Here is a 7,166-nt window from a genome sequence, read left to right as displayed (position 1 = left end):
GGTGGATCATGGCGGAGGATGGAGAAATTTATCGGTGGATTCCCGCTTTCAGAGCGAAGCGTAGATGACGAGCGTTTTATTATGGTTTTATTAACGATAAGAGACTCGATCGGAAGTGGATTAATGGAAACGGAATGATATGGGCAGGACGGACTGTGCCTAGCTTTTTTTCTTCTTCCTCTCCTCCAGTTGAAAGAAGTAATACGAGTCATCGTGTAAACACGTTCGTATATCGAAGGAGAAACATTGTGTCATCATGTTTGTCACGATATATATATATATATATATATATATATATGTATATATATAAATGCGATACTTGCCATTTTCTTAGAAAAAAAATCATCTAAATAAAATTGATATCGACACAGTAGCACGATTGGTGAATAACGCGATAAGAGAGGAGATAAACAGTCACCCGATATTGAATCCCGATACTAAATTTAATGACGAGGGAGTGGTTCGTAAGATATAGGCTGCTGTTTATAATCTTTTATCGAAGAGAAAAAGAATAAATACTAATAATAACAAGAGAAAAAAAACGATGACTCTTTGAAGAGGTGAGAGAGAGAGAGAGAGAGAGAGAGACGAAGGGCAAAGATGTAATTTTGTGGAAATAAACTTGGGCTGGTCGAGATATGCTACGTACAACGATGATCCACAATGTTGCAGACGATCCACTCTTCCTAAGAAAAACAAACTCTCCTTAATTGGCCTCGGTGTGAAACGCTCGAGGGGCCTTAATTTTTTTCTCGTTCTCTATCGTGTGTATACATAGGCGTCTTCATAAATGGCGCGCGAGAGATTTGGAGCTTTCTTGGTTAGGTCGAGAGGGTGAGAACGAGAGGGATGGTGAGTGACTTTAATATGTGTATTATTTCGTTGCAATGAGCAAGCAATAGAACGTAATTAATTAAATAGATATGTAGAGATATGCAAGATTTTCTGATAAGATTTACAGATATTATAGATATTATTGCGAGACTTAAAATTTATATTTTTTTTTAAACGATAAAATGTATTCTCTTATCAGAAAAAATTATAGAAATATAATCTCTTTTTCTAATGTTCCACTAATCCAGTCTATCGGAGGAAAAAATTTATTATTTGTTCGAATTTGAATTTAGATTTTGTATCTCTTCCTCTTGTTTTGTTTTGTTTTTTCTTTTGTTGAAACAATTATTGAAACGACAGGAAATTATGATAGTTGGTAATAGTGTCTTCCGGAGAATTGCTTTTATCTTTAAATTTTTATAAATAGGAGAAGATACGGAAGATTTATCTTTTAAATAATGGAAAATTTGAGAAAATAAATTTTATTTTGAAAATATAAAAAAAGAAGAAATGGTTAATGTAATGTAAATACAATTCGATCATATCGATCATAAAATAAGTCTAAAAAGATGGAGATTTCTAAGAAATTTAGGTATGGAAATGGTTTTATGGAAATAATCTTGATAATATTTATCTAGGAAAAATAATGATTCTTTTTGATTTTATTAAAAAAAAAATAAATAAATAAATAAAATAAAGTTATTTATCAATTCGATATATCTTCATTTCAAGTATACCTTCCAAGTTATAAGTATTTCTCTACAGGAAGCTTTCTTTATTGACATATCTAAATATAGACTATCTTCAAATTATCGTTGAAGTATTAATTACATATCGATTGCAAACTTTTTTCTTATAATAATAATAGATACGAATACAAATACTTTTCTTTTTCTTTAAATATGATCGATAAATTGGAATTAAAAATTTAATTAGACATATAAAATTCTTCTTTTTATATTGTTCTCTTAAAGGTTCTCGAGATTGTGCAGAAAGAACAAAAAAAAGTAGTTCTTTTTTAATTCTTTTTATTTATTTCTCTTTTTCCTTTTTCCTTCCACGATCCAAAGGATCAAAACAATGGACTCGCGAAAGAAGGAAAGGAAAAGACTTACTTCTCTGTTGAACATTACGCGAATCCTTGAGAATCCGCGTCTATCTTATCTCAAAGTGTAATAGCTCGCTCGTTCGAGTGGATACAAAAATCTACATGAAAAAGCGATACGTACTTGCACGTTTGTTACAATCCTGGCGTGTTACGTGCGAACGAAGTGGCCACACAGGAATTATCTGAACTGAGGCATATGACACCCTGGCCAAGGAGAGCAGAAGCAGTGGGCGTCTGTTCCGTCATTGAGACTAAGCAGATGATATCGCCAGCAAAGTTTTGAAAGAGAAACAGAGGAGAAAAGGGCGCATGGACTCGGTGGAGAATACAGCTTCATCTGACAGCTACTTGGGTGTCGTGTGAAATTCCGGAAAAATTATTACCCCGTGCCACACTTATCTGTCGACTTGAGCTTCCAGCCAGCTCTTGAACGGTGGAAGGGTGATTTTTGGTGAAAGAATGGAGGGAAATTAAGGGATTTTCTGGATTTCTAAAATTATTTTATCGAGAGAAACTTATATTCTTTCTTTGAGACGCTTCTTTCTATTTCTATGCCTTGTGAAAAATATGAAAATAATAACGAATATTTATAATCTTTAATTCAATACATCCTTATATCAATCGATTAAGTGAAAACCAATTGTTTCGTTTTTATTATTCCCTTTGTGTAAATTATTCGCTAAATAAATATATATATGTAATTAAAATTTGCGTGAAAGCGAGACAGTTTTGTTATACCATTGCGCCACAGTGCTGCGCGACATGTCACTCTATCTCCATCTCGTTTCATTTAAAAAAAAATATTTAAATTGTAGTAAATAATAAATTACAATAATTACAAAAATTTTTCGTACACTAATTTTTGTTTTTTTTAGAATTGTCCCCACAATACCGACATTCTGTATTTTTTTATAACAACTTTATTGTTTCGAATATTTATTTACACAAATTTATTTTTCCCTGGAAAGAAAGAAAATACCTTTTACAAAGCAGAACGGTAGAAAGAATTTTGTTCCAAGTATAAATTATAAGTTTTGAAGGTAAGTTTTGTGAGGCAAATTTTATTTTCCATAGTTAGTACAATAATACACGCGAAAGTTCAGACATGCCGTGACAATATTTTGAACAGGATGGTAGTAAGTTTCAGATGGCGAGACCTACGGAAGGTTTGCTAGGTAGGACGGATTTTTACTCCGTAATCTGTGAACAATGGTTTTATGCATTTATGTTTATTATTTTTACAACTTTGTAGGAGGAGTAACGGGCTCTCCAACTGCGCCCGAAAAGCAATTTAATATCGGGCCCCTTTTATCAGAAGACACTTTGTTAACGACACAAGAATTAGTAGCATGAGAGCAGGTTTTAAAGTCATTGTCTTCTGTGATTTCGATAATTCTTTTTCCAAGGAATTTTCCTTTTTTATTCTAAATTAATTTAATTTACGAAACAATTTTGTTAGTATTGTTTAAATTATTTATTGTTCTTCTAATTAATGTCACAATTAACAGATCTTTTGCAAAAAAAGGAAAAAAAAAGTTCATTCAACGATAAGTTTTCTTTTTCACAATTTTGTTTTTTTTTAAATTTTTAAATAATTAGAAATCAGTAATTTCCAATTAAAAAGTCACATTAGAATTTTCATAAGATAACATCCATCCTATTTTTCAAGATACCTGAGCAAAATTCAATCTAAAGATGCAGAAGTCTTGTGTTTATTCAAAAATAAAAAAAAGAAAGAAAGAAAGAAAGGAGAAAAAGAGAAAATTTTTTTCTTCCATTCAACAATAAAATCATAAAAACTTTGGTGTTGTAATCTGGGCTGCAAGGCACATCGGCTCGTGCCGCTTCCTCCGACTTGAAGCCAATGATTTAAAGTACTATTAGAGTGCTACGTGAAAAGAAGAAGAAAGCAAAAAAAAAACATATAACCTAGAAAGAAAATACACACAAAATTAAAAAAGTAAAAAATTTTCGCGTCAAATTTTCTTTCCTTTTCCTATTTCCAATTTTGCATTAATTCAAAACTGATCTTACGTTCTTTATTTAAAAAACAATCTTCTCTGATAACGATTTTCTTTAATGATCCCAAACTTTTGACCAAGTTACGCACACCACGACGGTAAAGGAAAATGATTGGGAGGATTTCCGGGGCGACCTTAGACAAATTTGATTTCGCACGGCGAAGTCGCGTTGACTTTTCATGGAAACTTCGCTGCTAAGACAATATCTAATATTTTACGGGCAAACAACTCTTTCGACACTTCTTGCTGGCGGGTATTCCCCGCTTGTACGAAACCGTGCCAATCCCCTCACGTACCTGGCTATAAGGATTTACCACAAAACGTGACGATTATGAGAATCTGTTACAAACTTACTCACTTACTTACTCACTCACTCGCTTCGTCCTAGCTGGAATTTTGAGATTGTTCTCTTGAGAGATTTAGGAAAAGGATTTGAAGGAATCGAGTGAATAAGACTTTTGAAAGAAGCATTGTTATTCGTGTCGAATGGATTCTCTTTGATGAGATCGAAACTGACTGATTCCTGAAATTTTACGAATCATATTGTAAATTGGAAATTTGTGCACGTTGTTTCTGGACGAAGTAGAAATACGTTTTGATCCTTGGTATTAATAATATTTGAAGGATTGGATCTCGAAATTATCAACGTTATTTAATTTTATTGGAAATTCGAACACGAAGTGGATATGTTCGTAAGTAATTTTTTAATTTTGTAAGAATTTTTTCAGAATCTTTGGCAGAGTGAAATATTGAAAAATATAAAGTGTGCCATTCTGAAGAACAGAATATAATATTATGAAATTATAATCGTGACAAGCAATCGTTTCTTTCTATTCTCCTGGAGATTTAATTTTTTTACCATGCATTTCAGAACGCATGTGTGGTCCAAATAAATTACGAGACGATCATCCTCGTTTAATTAGTGCGAGCAGAACAAGGATTGTTACCAGGAGAAAGAAATCTGCAGACAAGCACACGCTGCATTCAAAAAGGACCCTTTTTTTTTTTCGTTTGTTTCTCTCGTAACACGATTCCTTGCGGTGGAGGACATCTGTGTGTTGGGAACTTGAAAAATAAGGAATGTTAAAAAAATGTTCCTTGTTCCTGTTATTCGAACCCTGGGAAGAAGAAGGGGGGGTGAAAAGGGGGGCACTTAAAAAAGATAAGATACTTTTAATTGTATATTATGAAATCGTATAAATCACTGCACAACTAGTCAACAGATAATTATTTATTTATTTTATTAATTATTATACGTAATATCAGCGAGCAATATTGACAATTGTTGGGAAATATATACGTTTACAAAGAAATTCAATTTCCTTTTTTTTTTTTTTTTTTTTTTTACCGAGAACAGTGAGTTTCCGTAATTAATCATTTTGAAACGAGTATCGATTTCTTGATTATCAGCCAGTTCTTGAAAAAAAATGACAAACTGATCGATTCGATTGCGATAAATTTTTGTTAAGTACAAAAATATTTTATACAAGGAAATTTCATATTCGAAATATACTCGAAATTTAAGTTTTAAGATTTTTAAAACGGGTTCTAAAGTATTTCGAAATTTTTAGGGTGACAAACCTTTCTTGTCGAATCGAGCTCGAACTCTTGTTTACATTCAAAAGTTTGTAATTAACAGATACTATTGGCAAACGAACACTCATCTCTTCGAGTCTAGAGCGAAAAATTATTAAGAACGATTTTTAACGATCACGATTATAAGATAACGATAGCTATAGATAACGAGTTATAATTATAAAAGTGATTAATATCGATAATATTTTATCGATGAATATGCCAACAAATTTTCCGATAATAGATATTGATTGAGCAAAGTGAATATAAGCACTACAATGTAAGAAAAAAAAAAAGAATGGACAATTATCGGGTTATAAAAGAGAGAAAAAAAGAAAAATTATTAATAATTACATGAACGATAATTTCCTCTTAATGTTTCTTTAATATCTTTTTAAAGAATCTGGTTACAAATTTTCCAAATATTAATTTTCTTTGTTCGTGCCATTAAATAATTACATTAAAAACTTACTATTTTAAAATTTATTATTAATAAATAGCGTTTGAACGAAATATTCAGATGAGTGTAAAATCAATGGAACGAGAAATAAAGAAAATTGAAAGAAAAGGAATTAGAATCAATTTCATCTTCGTGCTCCAAAACGAGGAATGACAAGAGGCTGTTCAGCCGTTTACATCGTTGAAGATAAACTTTCTCGTCTACTGCCAGGACAGTGATTAGCTTCGAAAGTTATATTACAAACAGTCTGTCATCCCTTGGCGTTGATATTCGAGTGGCTCGAGTGTTCCTCAACCTCGAAAGAAGCTGCGAAGAAAAAGAAGATAAAGAAGGAGGGACGTGTCATTGGAGTCACGCAGTCTGTTTCATTCTTATAAACGTATGGCTCGATAATAATTAACCCGGTAATTACGTTAAAGTGTAATAACAATTTCTTACAAACATTATATAACGAGATTCGTTATTTTTTTCACGTTATTTCCGTAAAGAAAACTACAATTTATTTTATCGAAACGTAACAATCATCCTGAGATTACGTTTACTCGAATTAAAATTTTTATTTTAACTCACAAGATGAAATTATCCTTGTTATCATTCTACAAATCGGTAAATATATAATCATATGTTTAAAATATTTATTTACAATTATATTTAAACATTTATAATTATACGTATTAAAATTATCTCGCACAATAACAATTTAAGACTTATCAAAGGCCAGGGTAATGTAATACCCGATCCATCGTAATCTACGAATGCCTGTCGCGAATTATTAAACATACGCGACCGTACGTCAATTCCAACGTTTATATTTACCAGTAGACTTAACAACGAAAGGAAAGAGGAGGTGTGGATCGGAGCGAGGGAGAAAGAGCGACGACTGCGGCGTACAAAGACGTTGAGGGGATGACGGGAGGAAAGGGGGTGGAGAGAAAGGCAAGGGGATGTGTCTGGCTGATGGAGCTTGAAACTGAATTAACCATCCCCGCCCGAGGGCCGTGATCTCGTCGCAACCTCATCTCGGGGTCCCATTATATTTGTCTTTGTATGCTAAACATTTTGCAGAATTATACGGAGAGCTAAGTTTCGAAGTGTTCTTTGTCCATCTTTCTCTCCCTTTGACGCGCTATCGTCAGTGTTTTCCAATCTTTTTCGTGCTACGACTCCC

The 7,166-nt window shown here is 32.6% G+C and overlaps 1 long non-coding RNA gene across 6 annotated transcripts; it reads left to right on the top strand.

Annotated features, from left to right (window-relative positions):
- The first annotated feature begins 450 nt into the window (after window positions 1–450).
- LOC133667146 (uncharacterized) lies at window positions 451–7,083 on the top strand. 6 transcript variants are annotated; one of them, XR_009832320.1, is made up of 3 exons: window positions 451–560; window positions 673–4,655; window positions 4,835–7,083. It is a non-coding gene; the product is annotated as an uncharacterized LOC133667146 (long non-coding RNA). The 6 variants fall into 6 exon arrangements; XR_009832323.1 differs by lacking the exon at window positions 451–560 and having other exon boundaries at window positions 571–852; window positions 1,905–4,655; XR_009832322.1 differs by lacking the exon at window positions 451–560 and having other exon boundaries at window positions 571–3,117; window positions 3,195–4,655.
- The last annotated feature ends 83 nt before the right edge of the window (window positions 7,084–7,166 follow it).

The sequence above is a fragment of the Apis cerana genome, linkage group LG13 (genome assembly GCF_029169275.1).
Source record: "Apis cerana isolate GH-2021 linkage group LG13, AcerK_1.0, whole genome shotgun sequence".
Classification (NCBI taxonomy): Eukaryota; Metazoa; Arthropoda; class Insecta; order Hymenoptera; family Apidae; genus Apis; species Apis cerana.
This window is presented reverse-complemented; position numbering and strand designations above follow the sequence as displayed.